This window comes from Heteronotia binoei, chromosome 13, assembly GCF_032191835.1.
Source record: "Heteronotia binoei isolate CCM8104 ecotype False Entrance Well chromosome 13, APGP_CSIRO_Hbin_v1, whole genome shotgun sequence".
Taxonomy (NCBI): Eukaryota; Metazoa; Chordata; class Lepidosauria; order Squamata; family Gekkonidae; genus Heteronotia; species Heteronotia binoei.
In genome coordinates, this window is record NC_083235.1 from 16,414,332 (window position 1) to 16,431,917 (window position 17,586).

The following is a 17,586-nucleotide window of genomic DNA, read 5'->3' on the forward strand; positions in this document are numbered from 1 at the left end:
ACATCGTAGTCTGGCACTCTATGCTACACTGATTCTCGAGATTTTTTTTTTTTATCTTGTTTGCCTGCTTGGTAAACACCTTAATCTAATCTGTGCAGTTTTTATAAAAGAGCAACTCCTTCTCAGAGAATAAAAATATATTTAAAGTTTATTCAGCCCATCAAGTGTTCAGAACATTTCCTGTATATTATTTCTCATTAGTCCTTCCAGCAACCCTATTAGGCAGGGCTTTTTTTTTTTTAGCAAGGGAGCCCCGTGGTGCAGAGTGGTAAAGCTGCAGTACTGCAGTCCGAGCGCTCTGCTCACGACCTGAGTTCGATCCCTGAGGAAGCTGATTTCAGGTAGCTGGCTCCAGGTTGACTCAGCCTTCCATCCTTCCGAGGTTGGTCAAATGAGTCCCCAGCTTGCTGGGGGGGAAGTGTAGATGACTGGGGAAGGCAATGGCAAACCACCCCATAAAAAGTCTGACGTGAAAACATGATGTGACATCACCCCAGAGCCGGAAACGACTGGTGCTTGCACCTTTACCCTTTTTTTTTTTTTTTAGCAGAAACACAGTTCCTGCTGGCTTAGAATCAAGGGTGTGGCCTAATATGCAAAAAAGTTCCTGCTGGGCTTTTCCTACAAAACGCCCTATATGAAACCATGGTGATGTCAGAGGGTGCGGCCTAATGTGCAAATGAGTTCCTGCTATGCTTTTTCTACAGAAAAGCCCTGCTATTAGGTGGTGTTATTATCATTATTATCATCATTATTAGTAGTAGTATTCACTATATTGTTATTATGCCCATAGCGCAGATGGGAACACTGAGGCCAGATAGTTTGCCTCATGCCACCCATTAAGATTCAAACCTGGGACTTGATCCCTAGTTTACATCCTTGCAATCCGCTGATATGCAAGTTTACTTGGAAGTAAGCTGCATTCTCTTCAGTGGGGCTGAGTTCCAAATAGGTATGCTCAGGACTGCAGCCTCGACCGCTAACAACCCACCTAAACTTGCCCCTAGTACATATCCTGAGTTTTTAAGAACCACCAGTCTTTTTGTGGGTACTGCAAATCTCCTTGCTTTCTGTTTGTTCCCCATATCTGGGTCTTCTTCTTTCTCAGCCTCTGGGAACCCAGTTATTCTTGACTGCTGTCCCAGCTAGAACCACAAACCTCACCCCTCTGAGGCTGGTAAGGGATAGAAGGCATCATCGATGGATAATTAGCCAGCCCAGCTAACAACTGCAGCATAACCCTTCCCAGCAAAAAGCGCTTGGAAAGGACGCTGCTGAAGTCACAGCCTACCATCATCCCCAAAATCATCCCCTGCCCCTCCCCCTATACATCATGACATCATCCACGTCCCCTGCCCACCCCAACAGAGCGGTGATCTCCATCTGGAAGGCCTCACACCTCCCCATTGGCTGAGCGGAGCTGCCCGTCATCCCTGAAAGTAGGCGGGCCCCACAACGCTCTCCCTATACCCCCCCCCACCCAAAACCTAAGACTTCACAGAGCGTGACAGCAGGCAGCAGGAGTTGGGTTCGGAACCCCAGCGAGAGACATCGAAGCTCTCCTCGGCTGCAGGCGAAGCAGAGGGTGAGTGAGCTTGGGTACCACATTCCATCGTTTGGGATGCGGTTGCTGGGGGAGACGGGATGCAGGAGGTGGGAGGGGGAAAGCAGCTAGGCGGAAAGTTTCCCCGGTTTCCTCTCCTCTGTACTGATCTAATACCTCAGCACCCCTTTCTTGATCCCTGCGTCGTCTCTCCAGCCCACTGGGGACTTTCTTCTTTCCTTTCCTCCATCCTCCCATCCCTTTGGGATCTGCACTCCCCCCACCCCTTCTGATCCAAGGATACAGTCTAGGGGATTCTTGGCTTCTAATCAGCCTTCTCAAAGCTCCTGAGGTCCCATTCCTCACATGAAACTGGGGAAACAACCAAAGAGTTCCAGCTTGTTTACATGCCAGCCTATCCAGGACATGAAATCAGATCTAACCCTCGGCCATGCCTGATTTCCTTCAGAAGAGAAAAGAGTCGTGACCAGTGTGCCCTCTAAGCTGAGTTAGTGTGAGCCAGCTCACAGTTTTTTAGACTCTGGCTCACACATTTTTTGTCTTGGCTCAGGAAAAATGGCCCCAGAGCAAACTAATTTATGCAGTAGCCAAATTGCTCCCTCACGACTTTCATGCCAGAAGCTCACAAAGTAGAATTTTTGCTCAGAAGACTCCACAGCTTAGAGGGAGCATCGGTTGTGACAGGGGAGTCTTTGGGGTAATTTTAGTCACTCTCCCATGCGTGGCAGAAGCTGCCATCTCTAGATTTAATCAAAAGAGCTTCTTAGAGCTATCCTAGACCACTCTCGGTCAGGGTGCCGAAGTGGGGGGGGGGGGGGAGGCTGGAAAACAGAACTTGGGACCTTGATCAAAGCCGTCAAGGTTGGGTGGGAAACAAGGAGCTTTTGATCATTTGAAGGGGCCCATCTGGTACCACTCCTTCCCGCCCCTTCCAGTACGGAGAGGCCATCTCTTCAATCCTAAAAACATCCAGACAAAAATCCCATTGTGCTCAATGAGGCTTACTCTCATGTAAATGAGCTTAGCATTGCAGCAGCCACACTCAGTATAATTAACGGCTGTGTTTTGACTTAATTTTCACCCAGCCCGTCCTACCCACCAGTGCCATAAGGACCGTATAGCCCATGCAGAAACCATTAAAACGAGCTCCTGGTTTCATTCCAAGTGCATTAGAATTAACTGCACAGCCTCGATAGGCAGTGAAGTGCATTGAAGTTTAATTGGAGCTCTGCTGTCATGTACAGCTCTGGTTAATGGAATGACAGAGACACACTCTCCTCGGCCACGGGCTCTAACAACACTAAGAGGGGAAAGTTGCTTAGTCGTGCTTTAGGTGAAGATACACAATAGGCTACACAGAGGAATGAAGTTGCAACCAAATAAAACAAACCACTCTGTGAAAAATACTATTACAAAATATAATTCATACAAGGGGAAAAGTGCATTTCAGCAACCTCATATCTTACATACCACATGTGCATATTTATGCACATATATACAACAGTGTGCAAATAGTCCAAATCCTTGTATGAATTATATTTTGTAATAGTATTTTTCACAGAGTGGTTTGTTTTATTTAGTTGTGCTTTAGGGCAGAATCCAGTCCTAGGAGGAGAAGAGATTTTTATTGGAGAAAGAAGGCTGTAAACCTGGGATGAGTTTCTGAAGTTGGGTCAAACTCTGTAAGTACAGGGATCAGTTGGAGGAGACTGGAAGACCCCCTTTTGTGTCAGGAAGGAATCTTCCCCCAGGCCAGATTGGCCCAGGTATCTTGAGGGGGTTTTACTTTCCCCTGGGCATAGGGCAGAGGTCACTTGGGGGAGTGGGGAGGGGAGGAAAGCTGTGAATTTTCTGCATTGTGGGGTGAGGGGTTGGACTAGATGACCCCTGGGGTCTCTTCCAGTTCTGTGATTCTCTGAAATGTATACTGGTAAGTGGGACTTCTCAGCTTTGCCCCGGAGGTTAGAGGAGAATGTGGGTCCAGTGGAAGACAGGCCTTTGGCCAGCCCCTAGGTTGTTGCCTTGCTCTGAAAGAGGATGGAAGTTGAATCCAGTAGCTGGGCAGGATTGGCCTTGTCCTGAACTCCTGGGGCCCTCGTCTGAGCCACCTCCCCTGTATCTTATCTCTGCCTTTCAGTTCCATCTTCTAATAATGCAGGAATGGAACTAATTTCACATTAGAGAAGGCACCTCGCAGGGCATGAAGGGCAAAAACGGTCCTTCACTAAGGACTAGCTCTTGTCAGGAGGTGTCAGGCTAGAGCAGAAGACTTACATCGGGAAAGAAAGAAAGAAAGAAAGAAAGAAAGAAAGAAAGAAAGAAAGAAAGAAAGAAAGAAAGAAAGAAAGAAAGAAAGAAAGAAAGAAAGAAAGAAAGAAAGAAAGAAAGAAAGAAAGAAAGGAAGGAAGGAAGGGAGAGAGAGAGAGAGAGAGAAAGAGGAAGGAAGGAAGAGAGAGAAAGAAAGAGAGAGAGAGAAAAGAAAGAAAGAAAGAAAGAAAGAAAGAAAGAAAGAAAGAAAGAAAGAAAGAAAGAAAGAAAGAAAGAAAGAAAGAAAGAAAGATATCTAGCATGTGTTTCTATTAAACAGGCACCAACAATTAGAAACTCAAGGATGATCAGATGGACAAGGACCCTTTGGGTCATCCAGCAGCAGCATCCTCCTTTAACCCTCTGTTTTGGGTTTCGTTTCATCCTGCCATCCAATAAAATCATCATAGATTCAGCATCAGTTTTTGGTCGTGGTCCCCCTTTCCTTCTCCCTGTTATGATGTGACAGGTCAGTTTTGGTTTGGAATGCTGCCCTTCCATTTCAACGACTCTGTCCCGTTAGAGAAGATGTCTTGTGGGTAGATCAGAAAGGGTGCAAGAGAGAAGGAGCTGGAAATGCCAGAGCTAGGAGAGAAAGTTGAAAAGCAGGCGCGCAGGTTTTGCCTAAAGGAGAGGGGAGAGTGACGAAGGATGCTTTTGGATAGACAGTGACACTGTGCAGAAGAGGCAATCTGGACTCCTGGAGGCCACCTAGGGGTCAGCCAACGTGAGCAGGCTGGATAGATGATGCTAGGAAAAGAGCAAGAAGAACCTTTCCACTGTGGAAATCAGTCCTCCTCGCTATTGGGTAAATATAGCTAACCGGTAAAGATGAATTGGAATTAAAATGAAACTGAGATTCAGCTAAAATGATGAAGGGAATAGAAGACCTTCCCTATAAAGAAAGCTTAAAGAGAACAAAGTTGGGGTCTGGTTGCACCTTTACGACCAACAAAGCTGGATCAAAGCTTAAAGAGGTTAGGGCTCTTTAGCTTGGAGAAACGACGACTGAGGGGTGACGTGAGAGAGGTTTCCAAAAGTATGCATGGGATAGGGAAGGCAGAGAAAGAAGTAATTTTCCTCCCTTTCTCACAATGCAACAACTCGTGGGCGCTCAATGAAATTCATGAGCAGTAGGTTTTGAAGAGATAAAAGGAAGTGCTAATTCACTCAAAGAGTAATGAACACGTGTGCAGCAGCTACAAGCACAGACAGCTTCAAGAGGGGATTGGGTAAACATATGGAAAAGAGGTCAATTACCCACAAGGTATAGATGCTCTATATTCTTGGTGTGGGGGGGGGGCAAGAGTGGGAGGGTTTCTGGAGTTCTGGCCCTACTGGTGGACCTCCTGATGGCACCGGGTTTGGGCCACTGTGTGACAGAGGGTTGGACTGGATGGGCCATCGACCTGATCCAACAGGGCTTCTCTTATGTGCTTTTGTCTGAGGCAGTGATGCTCTGTATTCCATGTGCTTGGGGGGGCACAGTGGGAGGGCTTCTGGAGTTCTGACTCCACTAGTGGACCTCCTGATGGCCCCTGGGTTTGGGCCACTGTGTGACAGAGGGTTGGACTGGATGGGCCATCGACCTGATCCAACATGGCTTCTCTTATGTTCTTATGTCTGAGGCAGTGATGCTCTGTATTCTATGTGCTTGGGGGGACCACAGCTTCTGGAGTTGTGGCCCCATTGGTGGACCTCCTGATGGCACCTGGTCTCTGGCCACTGTGTGACCCAGAGTGTCAGACTGGATGGGCCATTGGCTTGACCAACATGGCTTTGCTTATGTTCTTATGACTTATTTCTGAAGCAGTGCCGAGTGGTGAATCTCTGAAGTGGCAAAAAGCGCCTCAGTTCTACGAGGATCACCACTGTTTTCTCCCTGAATCAATGGAGTATAATTTTCTGCTTATGGTTTCAACGCATTGCCTGCCCCACCCCTCCACCGTGTCCCCAGCACAGCTGATTCCTCAGCTCTCTGCCTTGTTCTCATTCGCCATGGCCCTATCTTAATGTCTTGATTACAATACTCGTTGGGAGTCCTCCCAGCCAAAAGGCTCCAGGCGAAGGCAATTGCTCACAAATAAACCAGAAATCACAATGCAGCCTCAGCAATGAGCTTATTTTTAAAAATAAAAAAAGTCAATTGGCACTAAAAGACCAGCCCACGGGAATAAATGTAAATGCCCATGGGATAAATAATATTCATTTGGCAGCCACAGCAAGTGGTCCTGCCAGGCAGCTGGAGGCCAAAACTAGCCCCTGATTTATTTATCTGGTACATTTGTATTTCACGCTCCCTCCAAGGAACTCAGAACACCACGTATGGTTCCCCCATTTTAGCCTCACAACAAACCTATAAGGTAGGCCAGGCTGAGAATACGTAACTGGGCCAAGTCTTGTGGTGGTGTGTGGCTTTGACCCAGGTCTCCCAGAACCTGCTCCAACATTCTGACAACTTCACAACAAGCATCCCCTTACTGATTGAGCTGCATCAGGGGTGGCCAAACTTGCTTAACGTAAGAATAACACAGAATACGTGCCAGATGTCTGAGAGCTGCAAGACAGGAATGTCAGATGTTTGAGAGGAAGGAATATAGGGAGGGAGGCCATCCCCCCACTTCAGAGTTATCAGGGGTTGGATGTCTTCTAGGCCCTCCATTATACCCTATGGAGACCAGTCCCCATGGGGTATAATGGAGAATCAATCTGTGGGTATTTGGGGCTCGGGGGACTGGGTTTTTTTTAGATAGATGCACCAAATTTTCAGCATAACATCTGATGCCTCTCCTCAAAAAAAAAAATCCCAGTTCTATAAGCCCCAAAAGAAGGTGCCCCCATCTTCCATTATTTCCAACTGAGAGAAGGCATTTAAAAGGAGCACGGTCCCTTTAATTGGAATGGCCAGAACTCCCTATGAGTTCAGTCATGCTTGTTACAACCTTGCTCCTGCCTCCACCTCCAAAATCCCCAGATATTTCCCCAGTCGAACCTGGCAACTCCTGCTCTAACCACTCCTCACCTCAATGATTTTTCTTCAAACTGAAAAAAAAGAGCGGCGCTCTTTAACCCTTTCCCTCCAGTTATGACCAGACAGCAACCTCCAGTGCACAAACGAAAGGAAAGGCAGGGTGTGGGGTTGAACAAGGAAGGGAATTAAAAGACCAACCTTCTGTGTCACCACTGGTGGGGAAAAACTGCAACTGGCTCTTTAGTTTAGCCCTTGTTCAGTTCTGGAAATGGACTCAATGCGCTGCCAGCTAGGGATGCCAGACTCCAGGTGGGACCTGGAGATCCCCCAGAATTACAGCTCATCTCCAGACTACAGAGATCAATTTCCCTGGAGAAGATGGATGCTTCAGAGGGTGGACTCTACCCCCAATTTTTCAGGAACTTCCCAACCTGGAGTTAGTGGGAGCCACGCTGCCACTGGGGGGAGGGTTGGCCACCTCCAGAGGGGGGCTGGAGATCTCCCAGAAATCCAATTAATTTCCAGACTACAGAGACTAGAGTTGCCAAGTCCAATTCAAGAAATATCTGGGGACTTTGGGGGTGGAGCCAGGAGACTTTGGGGGTGGTGCCAAGATCAAGGCTGTGACAAGCATAATTGAACTCCAAAGGGAGTTCTGGCCATCACATTTAAAGGGACAGCACACCTTTTCAATTTCTTCCTTCCAGAGGAAATAATGAAGGATAGGGGCACCTTCTTTGGGGGCTCATAGAATTGGACCCCCTGGTCCAATCTTTTTGAAACTTGAGGGGTATTTTGAGGAGAGGCACTAGATGCTATACTGAGAATTTGGTGCCTCTACCACAAAAAACAGCCCATCCAGAGCTCCGATACCCGCAGATCAATTCTCCATGAATTTCTATGGGAATAAATCTCCATAGGGAATAATAGAGTTCCCAGCAGACATTTCCCTCCCCTCCCCCCGCTTTCTGAGGACCCTGAAGCGGGGGGAGGGTCTCCAAACCGGGAGATCCCCTAACCCCACCTGGGGATTGGCAACCCTAACAGAGACCTTTTTCCCTGAGGAAAGTAGCTGCTTCGAAGGGTGGGCTCTATGACATTATATCACACTGAGGTCCCTTCCCCAAACCCTACCATCCCAAGGCTGCCTCCTCAAATCTCCAGAAATTTCCCTGCCTGGAGTTGGCAAGCTTATCGGGTCAATGGTGGCTCTCAGGTATGGAACGGTTGAGGACAACGTTGCAGTTTGATGTAGTGGTTATAATAAACTTTTAATAAACTTTTAGTGGTTAAGTGCGTGGGCTCTTATCTGGGAGAACCGGGTTTGGGTCCCCAGTCCTTCGCAAGCACCTGCTGATGTGACCTTGAGTCAGTCACAAGTTCTGTTCCTCTCGAGAGCAGTTTCTGTCAGAACTCCCTCAGCCCCACCTTCCTCACAGGGTGTCTGTTGTGGGGAGGGGAAGGGAAAGGAGATTGTAAGCTGCTCTGGGACTCCTTCGGGTAGCAGGGCGTGCCCTAGACTATCTGGCACCCTAGGCAAGGCTAACTTCTGGTGCCCCTCCCCCCGCACTGATAGCATCACCGAGTCACATGGGTGACTAGGTGACCAGAAGGCCGGTACCCTAGGCAATTCAGGTAGTGAAGGGTGGGGCATAAATACAATCTCCTCCTCCTCCTTCTCCTTCCATGAACCTTGGCAGCGAATCCTGTGGTAGAACCACATCAAGATGGACCCTCTCGTTCGCTTTTCCTCTACACATGAAAGCATTTTCACATTTTTCTGGAGAAGAGGTTATGCAGCTTTTTCTAAACCAACTCCCTTCGGGTCAGGAAGTGCACCGTGTCACTTTCAGGGTGACCGAAGTGCTGGCATCAGCGTGACAGCTAAGGGTTACCGGGCCTGACGGTGAAGCAGCAGAGGCCTGCCGTCGCTTCCGTTTCCACCAGGGCAACCCCTTTCCCTCCCTCTTATCTCTACACGTCGCTGGCCCTTCCAACATTGAGCCTCAGGTCAGAGTGGCAGGGTTGCCAGCCTCCATCCACGGATGGCCTGGAGATCTCTCAGAATCACAACTGATCTCCAGAGATCAGTTCCCCTGGCAAAAATGGCTGCTTTGGAGGGTAAACTCTATGGCAGGAGTGGCCAAATTCACTTAACAGGAGCCACATAGAATAAATGTCAGAAGGTTGAGGGCCACAATACATGAACATCAGATGCTTGAGAGCTGCAAGACGAAGGAAGGGAAGGAGGAAATAGATGGGGGAGAGGTGGAAAGAAAGCAACTTTAAATATATTCTCCATGCACTGACTAGCTTGGCTTGGAGAAGTGATGTAAAGAGAGAGATGCCCTCTCCAAGCCAGCTGACAGGGTGGTGGGGGCTTCAAGAACCGCACAATATGTGTGAAAGAGCCATATGTGGCTCCCGAGCCACAGTTTGGCCACCCCTGCTCCATGGTATTATACTGTGCTGAGGTCCCTGCCTTCCCTAAATCCTGCCCTCCTTAGGCTCCGCCCCCCAAATATCCAGGTATTTCCCAATCCAGAGATAGTTTTAGAGAGGGGGCATAACATGGGGGGGAGGGGGTTGTTTCAGACACCAACAAATCTCTAAACAAAAGACTGATTAGCACATAGGAATAGAGACTCACTCCCGAGACTTACAATTGCCAGCTCTTGTTTGGGAGATTTGGGCGCAGAGCCTGGGGAGGGCGAGGTTTGGAGAGGAGAGAGCCCTCTGCGGGAAACAGCGTCATAGAGCCCTTCCTCCCAAGCCGCCATTTTCTCCCAGGGGAACTGATCTTCATCCTTTAGAGACCAACCATAATAGCATGAGATCTTCAGGTGCCCCCTGGAGGTTGGCAGCCCTACCTTGTCCAATGTTAGAGCCACAAACGATATTTATTTATTTGGGATTTATATCCCAAAAGCTTAGTGCCGTACCTGGCCGTACAAAAGCTTAGTGCCGTACAAAAGCTTAGTGCCGTACCTGGCTGGATGCCTATCAACAGCATTGTCAAGTTTTGGCCTTCGAAACTATAATATAATGATTAGGGTTTGTAGAATCTTTCGGGCTCAAGTGCCGTGTTCTACTGGAGAAAGTTTTTCTTCCAGACGTTTCGTTCTCCGCTGCGGAGAACATCCTCAGTGGCGTTGCAGCCGGAGCAGGCGCCAAGAAGGTCAGAGCGCCTGCTCCAGCTGCAACGCCACTGAGGATGTTCTCCGCAGCGGAGAACGAAACGTCTGGAAGAAAAACTTTCTCCAGTAGAACACGGCACTTGAGCCCGAAAGATTCTACAAACCCTAATGATGTTACCAGCCGTGAAAACCTGAAATCTATAATATAATGGGTTCTTAGGCATTGAAGAGATGAGGTGGTAGTGGTAGCAAGCTCTTTATTGAGTACAGCGTGGTAGATGGCTGCACTAGCAAGACTGAGGAACGGGGCCCGCTGGGCCAACTATATACAACCCTGGGTTTCCACACTAGCATGTTATTGGGTCATTCAAACCAGCAGGGGGCCTGTGATTGGAGTAGGACAGTCTCTGGATTTGGATCCTACTGCCCATTGTTCCTAGGTCCCCAAGCTCAGTCCTTCAGGCTCCAATGAACCTGGCAGGAACACCATTTGGTAACACATGGATTCACATACATAACAGAAACCATGGGATTGGGCCCTCAAGTGATTATGAAAGTCCTCCAGGGGCTTGGAGAGGACAGGGAAATCATCCAGGTGGGCTTCAAGCCCCTTGGGAGCAGCCTGTTTTTCTGCTGCTTTCTGGAAGGATCTGTCCTGCCTTCTCCTTCTCATGCTAAGAACAGCAAAAGGGGTGGAATTCTAGCAGGAGCTCCTTTACATATTAGGCCACACCCCCTGGCGTAGCCAATCCTCTGACAGCTTACGAAAAAAGAGCCTTGCAAGCTCTTGGAGGATTGGTTACATCAGGGGGTGTGGCCTAATATGCAAAAGAGCTCCTGCTAGAATTCCACCCCTGAAGGTTAGTTGTGGCATATTGGTTGGCTTAGTTAAGCTATATCTTAGGCACTGTTGTGGTTAAAAGTGCTGGACTAGTTTAAAAAAAACCCATCATCATCATCATAATTATTATTATTATTAAAAAATCATTAACTTACAAACGGTACAAAATAATATAAGCCATAATCCAGTACAGAAATGACGTCCACAGTCACTTTGTAACATTAATATAATACAAAATCTTGATATTTTTTCAGCCTTTTACATTTATTTGAAGTACTATTATTGATATATGCAAAAAAAACCCCACCCTATGAATTTGTCACCCGCATTAAGATTTTCGCTAAGTAAAATTTGAAACTATCGTCTTGGATTGCAATGTAATTTTTTTTTTACTAACTTCCAGTCTTTTGCTATATTTTTTCCAGCTAGGAGTAGAAGGAAAATTAATTCTGCCCTAAGTGGAGAAAAGTTTTGTAGTGGCCAATAATTTAAAAGAATAGACTCTGGAGTACAGGGACTCAAATCACTAACAGTGTTGTCTATTTTGTCAATAATAACGTTCCAAAATAATTGGATTTTTTGACTAGTTATGGGAGACCCAGGTTCAAATCCCCACTTGTGCCCATGGAAATTCACTGGGTGATCTTTTTCCAGGTGCTCTCTCTCGCTCTCTCTTATTCTAACCTACCTTACAGGGTTGCTGTGAAGCTAAAATGGAAGAGAGGAGATTGATGTAAGCCATTTTGGATCCCTATGGGGGAGAACGGTGGAGTACAAATGAACTAAATGCATTAATTAAATTAAACCTCTGTCCCTCTTTTCTGCACAATGGGCCCAAGGGAGTCAACATAGCCACCATTAGAATAATAAACCAATAAAGCACAGATCATATCAACAAATACAATCAGATAATACGAAACTAATCTTCACCAGACTCTCAAAATCTTCCTTTAAAAAATGGTTTTCACCCTCAGAACGAGGAAAGCTTATGCAAGAATAGAAGTGGTTCAAGTGCAACGGAAGTCCTGTTCAGTTTACACTGGTCTCTGTCCGAAGATCCAGAGGGCTTTGCAAATATTCCTCAGAATTTCCCATCTTTCAGGAATTTTTCTGAATCATTGGCTTTTATGGATTTTCCCCGGAGGGTGGGGGTGGGGGGAAGCAGTGAAAGGCAGCTTTGAAGGAAGGGAGGACAAGAGGAACTGAACAGCTTTCGCTGATGTGGGGTTCTTTCTTTCTCTGCTGCCGATCCCAAATCCTTCCAGACATACCCTCCGGTGACCTCACTGTTTAAGCTCAGACATTTCTCCCGACAGCTGTTCTTCCTCTGGATTAGCATCAGGGCAAAGCTGGTCCAAAACATTAAGTCTCTCCATCGGGAAATGAAATCTCTGGACTGGGATCCATTTAAGATCAGGCACACAGACCACATCTACCTACCGATCGTCGTGTTTGTTCCTTGAGAGCCAGTTTGGTGTAGTGGTTAAGTGTGCGGACTCTTAACTGGAAGATCCGGGTTTGATTCCCCACTCCTCCACTTGCACCTGCTGGAATGGCCTTGGGTCAGCCATAGCTCTGGCAGAGGTTGTCCTTGAAAGGGCAGCTGCTGTGAGAGCCCTCTCCAGCCCCACCCACTTCACAGGGTGACTGTTGTGGGGGAGGAAGGTAAAGGAGATTGTGAGCCGCTCTGAGACTCTGAGATTTGGACTGGAGGATGGAATATAAATCCAATCTTCTTCTTCTTCCTTGTCGGACGTGCTTCCTCAAGGAAGGGACAACCCTCTTGGTCAGCACCATCTACTGATGGTGGAAAGTGCTGCAAAGTCACAGCAACCCCAGGGGGGTTTCAAGCCAAGAGACGAACAGAGGTGGTTTGCCATTGCCTGCCTCTGTTTAACAACCCTGGACTTCCTTGGTGGTCTCCCATCCAAGCGCTAACCAGGGCCTGACCCTGCTTATAGGGTTGCCAAGTCCAATTCAAGAAATAGCTGGGGACTTTGGGGGTGGAGCCAGGAGCAAGGTTGTGACAAGCACAATTGAACTCCAAAGGGAACTCCGGCCATCACATTTAAAGGGACTGCACACCTTTTAAATGCCTTCCTTCCATAGGAAATAATGAAGGATAGGGCACCTTCTTTTGGGGCTCAAAGAATTGGCCCCCCAGTCCAATTTTTTTTGAAACTTGGGGGGGGCATTTTGTGGAGTCACTGGATGCTATGCTGAAAATTCGGTGCCTCTATCTCAAAAACAGCCTCCCCCCGAGCCCCAGATACCCGTGAATCAATTCTCCATTATTCCCTAAGGGAATCAGTCTCCATAGGGAATAATGGAGTGCCCAGCAGACATTCCCCCCCCCCCCCGCTTTCTGATGACCCTGAAGCAGGGGAAGGGCCTCCAAACTGAGGGATCCCCTGCACCCACCTGGGGATTGGTAACCCTACCTGCTTAACTTCTAATATCTGAAGAGATCAGCTACTCTGGGACCTCCAGGTCAGGGCAGAGACAAACAGAGGTGGTTTGCCATTGCCTGCCTCTGCTTAATGACCCTGGTCTTCCTTGGTGGTCTCCCATCTGTCTACTAACTCAGGCTGACCCTGTTTAGCTTCTGAGATCTGACGAGAAATGCTAGCCTCAGGACCATCTAGTGCAAGGTACCCTACCTTATGGGGGGGGGGTTGGCAGAAGGTAGAGTATCTAAAACCAACAAACCTCCAGGGCTTTTTTAAAAGAAAAAGCCCAGCAGTGACTTATTTGCATATTAGGCCACACCCCCTGACATCATCATTGTTTTGCGCAGGGCTTTTTTGAAGAACAAGCCCAGCAGGAACTCATTTGCATATTAGGCCCCTGACGCCAAGCCAGCTGGAACTGTGTTCTTGCTCAAAAAAAGCCCTGCAAATCTCAAATTGCTTATTTTCCGGTGGATTATGATTGGGATTTAGAAATAATGATGTAGCAACCCATTTTTGATCATCTGGCCATTAGACAGTTTATTTTATTATATTGTTTAGACTTAAATCCTAGCCCTAGGAAGAATCTGACTTTTATAAAATAATCAATACTTGCTCTTTCTATATACATTGTGTACATGATGCATGTACATTAAGCTAGCATTAGGAAAGCATATTGTTGCCAGCTGTCTCTGGGGTTGCCAAAAATATCCTGCCCCAAGAAGAAGACTGCAGATTTATACTTTACCCTTCTCTTTGAATCAAAGACTCAGAGCTGCTTACAATCTCCTATATCTTCCTCCCCCACAACTGGCATCCTGTGAGGTGGGTGGGGCTGAGAGGGCTCTCACAGCAGCTGCCCTTTCAAGGACAACTCCTACGAGAGTTATGGCTGACCCAAGACCATTCCAGCAGCTGCAGGTGGAGGAGTGGGGAATCAAACCTGGTTCTCCCAGATAAGAGTCCACACACTTAACCACTGCACCAAACTGGCTCTCTCCTTTAATAAAGGTTTAGTGGAATTTTATTCATCAGGTAGGGTTGCCAGCTCAGGGGAGGGAAATATCTGGAGATTTGGAGGGAGGAGTTTGGCGAGGGGAGGGGCCTCGGTGGGGTATAATACCATATCTTCCACCCTTGTAAGCAGCCATTTTCTCCAGGGGAGCTGATTCCCGGGATAAAGTAATTCAAACATTTTAATGCTATTTATTTAATATATTATTTATTCAACTCATTTCTATCCGGCCTCTCTCCGCCTAATGGGGGCCCAGAGCGGCTCACATTCTCTTCTTCTCCCACTTATTCTCACAATAACCCTGTGAAGTAGGCTAGGCTGTAAGAGTGTGACCTGCCCAAGCGAGCTTCCATGGCACCAGTGGAGATTGAACCTGGGTACCAACAGGGCCGGCCCTGCCACTAGGCAAACAAGACAATTGCCTAGGGCGCCGGCCTTCTGGGGGCGCCAAATTGGGTGCCTCCCATGTGACTCGGGGACATTATCAGTGCGGAGAAGGGGTGCCACCGGACGTTAGCCTTGCCCAGGGTGCCGGGCAGTCTAGGGCCAGTCCTAGGTACCAGCCTAACACTCTTAAGCACTGCACCACACTGGCTCTCTAGCCAGCTTTGCCAGCCTCACGGAGAATAGAGATGGCTATCAGTCCCTGACTGTCTAGGCCAGGGGTGTCAAACTCATTTCTTATGTGGGCTGGATCTGACATAAATGAGATTTTGTTGGGCTGGGCCAAGTTGGGCCGGGCCGTGTTTGTACCTATTTAAGATTAGGTAGCAGAGATATAAACTTTATAACACAGACAAACCCAATTAAATATTTTTTTTAAAAAAACTTAAAACATGCTTAAAATATTAGCACTCGTTGGTTTTAAAGGTGCTTTCTGAATCTGAGGTCCGAAGAAGCATGTTGCAAAGAATCTCCGAAGAAGTGTGTTGCAAAGTTGGGATCCAGGGAGCTGGGCAAAGGAAGCTCCGGCTCTTTCCTTTCTTCCCCAGGGGACTAATAGAAGGAAGAGAGGCTTGGCTCAGTAGCTCTGCTGTGCGATTGAGAGAGCCTGGCAAGCAAGCTCTGCCTCCCCTTCCTCCTCAAGGGAGGTGCCTCGGCCAATCGAGAAAATAGAGATTTTGCTCTGTAGTTCCTGTGCGATTGAGCAAGCCTTGCAAAGCAAGCTTTGCCTTTGCAAAGCAAGCTGTTCCGGCAGGCCTATAGCATCTAACTGACAATGAGAACATCTTCTGGATGGAACAAAAATGCATCTACAGACCGCTGGTTTTATTCCTATTTTGTTTTATCAATTATGGTTTTAACTTATTTGTAAATGTTTTTAAACCAAATCTATGTAAATTATAATGTTGTAAGCCGCCCTGAGACACTTCGGTGAGAAGGGCGGGATATAAGTCCAAATATAAATAAATAAATAAATAAACAAAGCTGTTATGCAGAAGGAAGCAAGAGAGAGGGAAAGGAAGCAGATGACAGCCAGTTGCTTGCAGGCCTGATAGGAGTCCTCTGGGGGCCTAATTCGGCCCCCTGAACCGCATGTTTGACACCCCTGGTCTAGGCAGCAGCTTTCAAAATACAGCACTGGATCCCTACGCTGGCAATAAAACCAGAGGAAAGATTCAGGAGGGTAGCTGTGTTGGTCAGAAGCAACTTGAACAATATTGAGTCCCGTGGCACCTTTAAGACTAACAAAGCTTAAATTCTGGGTATAAACTTTTGTGCACGCGCGCACTTCTTCAGATAGAACGGGCGCTTTATCACGGGCTAAGTAATGCACTTTCAATCCACTTTCAGTGCACTTTGTGACTAGATTTTGCTGTGTGATATGGCAAAATCCACTAGAAGATGATGACGACGACGATATTGGATTTATATCCCGCCCTCCACTCTGAATCTCAGAGTCTCAGAGCGGCTCATAATCTCCTTTATCTTCCTCCCCCACAACAGACACCCTGTGAGGTGGATGGAGTGAGAGAGCTCTCACAGCAGCTGCCCTTTCAAGGGCAGCTCCTACGAGAGCTACAGCTGACCCAAGGCCATTCCAGCAGCTGCAAGTGGAGGAGTGGGGAATCAAACCCAGTTCTCCCAGTTAAGAGTCCACGCACTTAACCACTACACCAAACTTGCAAACAGTGCTGAAGTGGACTGAAACATTATTTCACAGGTGCAAAAGCAAAACAGACTTGAAACGCCCAAATCAAAACAGACATTGGAGAAGTGTGTTTCAACATTTCTGAAGAAGCATGCATGCACGCAAAAGTTTGCAGCCGGAATTAAACTTCGTCAGTCTTAAAGGTGCCACTGGTCTCAGATTTATTTGGAATAAAACCAGAAGTTAGTTCATCATGGCCATTGCCCAGGTCAGAGATGGACTGAAATAGCAGCGTCTTGACCTGTTGTTGGAAAATTTACGAGGAAATTGCCAACTGGCCCTTAAAGGTAAAGTGTTCTCAAGAGTGGGCAGACATCCAGCAAATGAATGCCCAGGCAAGTTCCTCCAATGAGAGCAGACGTCCACACAAAAGCAACAGCCATTCCTATAGATACACCACCATGTCAGTGCCTTTGGTGCGCAAGCTGACGTTTTGCGAAGCACAGTATGCACGAAGAGCTGCAAGACTAGGCTCTGAAATCTTTTTTTAAGAGGCAAACAACAAGGTATAAAGACGAAGAAGCATGACGGGAGATCTGAAATGCCTCCTACTTTACACCCTAGAACAAGCCCTTGAATCGTGCAAGGTCAAAAACCTGAATAGCAACGGCCACTCTGCCATGTAGAACAAGGTACCCTACCATAGCAACACAAAAGGGAAACATCAGCCATGGATAAAAAAGGGAGGGGGTTTTTTCAGTATGAATGAGTGGCACAAAATAGCGTGCAGAGATTCTGATGTTTTGAGTTTGGAAAGGCAGAGGCTTGGCAGCTTTATCTGAAACATGGCATGCCTTCTTTTAGAGGAATACACACATCTCTCTTTAAACTTTTCTAGTCATCTGGATGTTTTGGCATGGGGAGGAGCCATGGCTCAGGGGCAGAGCATCTACTTGGCATGCAGAAGGTCCTGGCTTCGATCCCTGGCATCTCCAGTTGAAAGGGGACTATTGGGACATTTGGTTAATATAGCAGAGTTTTGCCCAGTCATTGAAGAGTGATACTGAGGGCAGTAGATGATTCAGGTTGCTGTCAAAAGGAGAGAAAGAAGTTTAATCTAAAGAGTACTTTCCCTGTCGCAAGTGCCCAATTTGTCCTGCATCATGTGTGTGAGAGTATGAAGGCACTGTCTGTACAGGAGAGTCCGGC

At 47.3% G+C, this 17,586-nt stretch overlaps 1 protein-coding gene across 1 annotated transcript in view; it reads left to right on the plus strand.

Annotated features, from left to right (window-relative positions):
- Positions 1-1,483: 1,483 nt before the first annotated feature.
- LOC132581704 (leucine-rich repeat neuronal protein 1-like) overlaps positions 1,484-17,586 on the plus strand; it is a 46,473-nt gene continuing 30,370 nt past the window's right edge. The window contains exon 1 of the mRNA XM_060253088.1: positions 1,484-1,585. The gene's annotated coding sequence lies outside the window, so the exon portion shown is untranslated. The remainder of the gene's footprint in view (positions 1,586-17,586) is intronic.